The 4,902-nt window shown below is 40.5% G+C and overlaps 1 non-coding gene across 1 annotated transcript; it reads right to left on the bottom strand.

Moving 5' to 3' along the window:
- Positions 1–4,600: 4,600 nt before the first annotated feature.
- Positions 4,601–4,683, bottom strand: TRNAL-CAG (transfer RNA leucine (anticodon CAG)). Its single transcript has one exon. It is a non-coding gene; the product is annotated as a tRNA-Leu (tRNA).
- Between the last annotated feature and the right edge of the window lie 219 nt (positions 4,684–4,902).

Raw genomic sequence — 4,902 nt, 5'->3', positions numbered from 1 at the left:
TCATCGCCATACTCAGAACCACACGCTCCCAACGACCACACCACTGTCGTCGAAATTAGTAGCAGCAGTAGCAGTGCTTTCGGCGTGTGGCGTTGAAAATTGTTCTCCAGTAACAACGAAAAGCTGCCTGCAAGCAACGAGCTGCAGAGCCCACATAAGCAACCATCAAAGGAGCAAGAAGCTGCACCGATATGCTATGGATCGGAATCAGTAGCTCTTCGTGAGTCGCTGTGGGTCGGTCATCTTTGCCAAGCGTGTCACCCTCGCTCCACACGACATACAGCTCGACAGCCTCAACCGTGTTGAACACCCAGCTCAACCATCAGGGCCACCAAAAATTTGTTAAAGAGTATTATTTGGACATTGGTCAAGGTCATCAGTTCCCGCAAGCAGCTAGCTACCAAGGCTCAACCTGTCCATAGAAGGTGTGGAATTGTAGGCCTGAATATATTGGTGCAATTAGTTTTTCCTCGGTTTCATTCCGCACGATTCGTTTCTTTCGTTTAATCAATCACCCTTGTAGTGACGTCGAAAAGATTGTTTCAATCGGCGCTTTTTTTTTTTATCTGTTCCGGACATAACACCACTGCGACCAGTAATTTGATCTATTGTAGTATATCCCGTGTCCTTAGTTTAGTGCATGTCGTATTACTCCATCACTATTGAGAAATGATGAAGTATTCGGTTTTGATACAGTTGTCATTCTTGCCTTCATCGCAAGGAATCGATTCTAACTGAAAGGTTCCGCTATTTATACCCTTCGGAGTGTTGAAACACCCTCCAAAGGCGCGCCCCTTTGTCAGTCAAAATTGGATTCCTTAACAACAAAAACAAGCTATGACACCGATAATGACCATGCATCAGAACCCTAGTCTTAACCACTTCAAACTAGGGAACAACGATTAGAAGATTAGGAATCACATAGGTGAAGACTAACTAACTCATTTTTTCCTTGTTTCAAGATCATCCTCGGTCCAGGCAACCCGAGGACTTATCACTATCAACAAGGCATAAAAAGTAACAAGGACTAAGATGTGTTCCTTTGATTACTGAAAAATCCTGTTCCCCTAGTTTGAAGAAGTTAGGACTAGGAATCGGTGGTAGATCTTACATCCCGTAACGTACCACGAAAAGGTGATCTACCCACGTAATCGGCGCTTACATATGAAATTAAATTTGAATTGTAGATTTTTTTGTATGTTACCAAAATTTATGAATGGTTTGCCACTAAATGTTGAGATAATTTATTGATTATTGAATTATCACACTGTATACCATGATAAAGCAGCCTGTTTGTGAGTGTTTGCCTGTTTTCAAGTAAGGAGTTATCATAAAAAAACAGATTGCCCGCTGGTATTTCCCGGCGACTTTACAAATAAATAAAATCATCATGCAGAACTAGCTAGGATTTGCTTTACTTCATATTTCACAAAATTGCTTTCGAGTGTTAAGACATCGTCTCCCGCAAAGTTTACATTTTTCCCTCTACCAACACATACATCAGGGCTAGATAGATCTCCACAGGATCTATAGAATCCACGCAATTTCAAAAAACCAAAATGCACAGCATTCCGAAAAGAGGTCAGGTTTCGACCAATAGCAGATAGATTTTAATTCTAAACAAGCCAAACGATTAGAAATTTATCTACCCATCTGCTAAAATGAAAACTTAGTTAATTTTCAATAGGTCACTATTGAAAAATACCATACGTCCAACTGTTGCAATGGTGATCAAAATTTTCACCAAATGTCTGAAAACAGCGCATTCCCTAACACAGACTTAAAAATCGAATTCGATGCGGTTCCACTGAACGGTGCTCATTCAATCACCGTAAGTGGTGGTGTCCAGTCCAGCAGCAGCAGCAGCAGGAGTGATTTCAACAACAACAACAACGAAAGGCTGCCTGCAAGCAGCGAGCTGCAGAGCTCATATGAGCAACCATAGAGAAGGAGGAAGAAGTCCCCCCGCTAGGCTAGGATCGGAATCAGTAGCTCGTCGTGCTCAGCTCAGCATTACTCAACCATCACTACAAAACGGTCCACCATAAATTTGTTAAGAGTATTATTTGGACATTTGTCAAGGTCATCAGTTCCCGCCAGCAGCTAGCTATCAAGGCTTAACCTGGTCTTTATATAAGGTGTGGAATTGTAGGCCCGAATGTATTGGTGAGATTAATCATTTTCCGACCATTTTCCAAAACACGCTGGTAGGAAGTGTTAAAAATCCATATAGAATTTGAGAGAAGTGGGAATAATTCGCTTTGGGTGTATATTCAGTCCCCAGAAAGCCAATAAAATCAAATTTGTGAGAAAATAAGCTCCCACGAGTTCAATCTCTCGAAGTTCCTCCTTTTTTACATATTCTGCACAAACGATACTTTCCGCCCCGCCTCATTCATATAATTCGGAAGGAAATCCTGTGAGGGGTGAATTGAATACACTTTAATACCAAAATGCACAAAACTTAAAAATTCATAAATAACAAAAAATCAAAATACACCTTTTAAAGTCGGGGTAGATGAATCGAAAATACTCAAGTTGACAGTCCCTTGGATTCTCTTAATCAACTATCTCTTTGAAATAAATACTACAAATTTGATACGCTTACAAATAAAAAACGGAAAGAGTTAAGATAATTGAGGATTGATCAATTAAAAAACTAAATGTTCACATTTGTTCCGTCCACTAGTGGTCCTACGTCAAGCTTCCGTTGGTGCTCCTAGGCACAGACCCTTCTACTTTTTTTTTTCATACAAACAAGCCGCCATTACCGAGCATGGAAAGCTGGATAGGGTTTCCTATAGAAGTGGACAGTTGCAGAGTCGTCGTCAACACGAATGGTTTCACCAATATCAAAACAAAGTTATCAAATAAAGTACGTAGGTCATAATTAGGAACACGTCTCAAATTTACGTCCTTAATAAAGCGCAAAAAACATTATATCTTCTAAATTTGCTATCCAGCTTTCCACACTCGGCAATGGCGTCCTGTAGGTATGAATAAATATATCCTTCACTGTGGTATTTGACACTAACTGGAGGGCGCATGTTGTTCCATTTTCTTCTGTTCCTGGGAGTGGGAAAGCGAGGGGTGACAATGCGAACCTCCAGTTAATGTCAAAACCACAGTGAATGATACATTTATTGATACCATACTGGACGCCATTACCGAGCGTGGAAAGCTGGATAAGAGTGAAAGGTGTGACATTGATTTGTTAGGCTAGCATGTTACAAAAAGGTAAATCCTTTCAATTAATGAAATTCTCAACAAACATTGGATGCAGAATAAAAGCTTTTTCAGGCAAAAATCTGCTTTTCAGCTATAAAATGGCTTATTCAGCCTTTAATCAGCTCAAATTGTTTGTTGGGTTATCAGGTTTTTTGATGAACAACGCAATGTAGATGTTTAGTACAATAATACGAGATCATGGCTCCTATAAATCACCTCCACTAAAAAATTTCTTTGAAATAGAGCAATAAAAAAGCTATATATGTCCCAAAGTAGGCAATTCATTTACGAATTACAATTTCTCAGCAGATGTGGTATTTATTTTTCTTTACTATTGTGTATTATTGCAGAATGAATGAGTTATTTGCTTGATAGGCCGAACTAAGGGGCTAGGCTGACATTACATCTTGCGACCCTATGTGACGCTTCATTTATGTGCATCATAGTGACAGAAATTTACACAGCTTTTTTTAACTACAGACTGAGTGAAACCTTTCTCGATTTTCCTCATATTAGAGAAGTTTATTCTGGCAAATCGAGGAAAATTTTAATCACATTGTGATCAAATTCCCTTTTTGCTAAAGCCCTACAGTAAAAGTATGGATGTCTGTCAAAAGTTATTCCAATCTAATCGTCAAAATGCACCGTTTTGCTTGATTGGAACAGCTTTATTCAGGTTTGTGGTGACAGTCGTCCATACTTCAACTAGAAGACTTTACTTTTTGCTACATTGAGTCGTATTCATCGCACGCAGCACAAGAAATTATTATTATTATTTAGCTTTATTAAGGAGGCTTTCAGCCTTGGGCTGGTTCGCCTCCATGCAGCACAAGAAAGTCGTGCTCTTCAGATAACCAAGTCAGCTTCCAATTAATTGGACGGATTTAAAGAAAACAAAGATCTAGTACGGTAAATCTTCCGGAATCCGGCCGTCTGTAGAAGTGTGTTAAATCGACCGTGCAGGGAAGCAAGATAAACTCTGTCACTTCTAAAGACGATACCGTATCTTCTGTGCGGGTCTGACTTTCTTCTCTTGAGGAGTTCGCTCAAGCAGCAACAGGCTCTGCTGCCGTGTCATCTTTGCAGAAGGCTTCGTTCCTCTTCTGTGCAGAGCAGCAGAGATGATGGTCATGCCTGCCAGCTGGTGTTTGCTCTCAAAGTTTTTGCACGTTCTCTGTTTTGATTAGTTTAGCAAACAGAACTGGCACTCAAAAATTCAATCCCACTGTGGTCGGTGTCCGTCTCCGACGACGTGGGTGGTTTCAAATTGGAAAAGTAAATAAGGCAAGATTTATCAAAACAAATTCTTTAAATATCAACAGAAGTTACCAACAGCGGGGATAGTCACTTGAAAATATAAAAAAAAAAACTTTGTCAGAAGTGGGATTCGAACCCACGCCTTCAGAGAAGACTACGACCTGAACGTAGCGCCTTAGACCACTCGGCCATCCTGACTGCTTCTTAGCTGGAAGGCAAAAGGCCAAGTTAATTTTAGCATCCCGACACAACGGGCACTCATTGCCGACAACGAAGCTCTATATTTAGACACAGACACGTCGAGAATCCAATTAAATCGCACACACTCTTCCACCAAGCGATTCCCATGCCTACACACAGGGAAGTTTCGCTCCCTGTTTTGAGCGTTCGTTCCTATCGTCGGCAGACGATTTTTGT

This window comes from Ochlerotatus camptorhynchus, unplaced genomic scaffold (genome assembly GCF_037179485.1).
Source record: "Ochlerotatus camptorhynchus isolate MF236.1 unplaced genomic scaffold, CSIRO-AGI_Acam_v1.1 ptg000151l, whole genome shotgun sequence".
Lineage (NCBI taxonomy): Eukaryota > Metazoa > Arthropoda > Insecta > Diptera > Culicidae > Ochlerotatus > Ochlerotatus camptorhynchus.
Note: the sequence above shows the minus strand (reverse complement) of the source record. Positions and strands in the feature narration are given on the sequence as shown.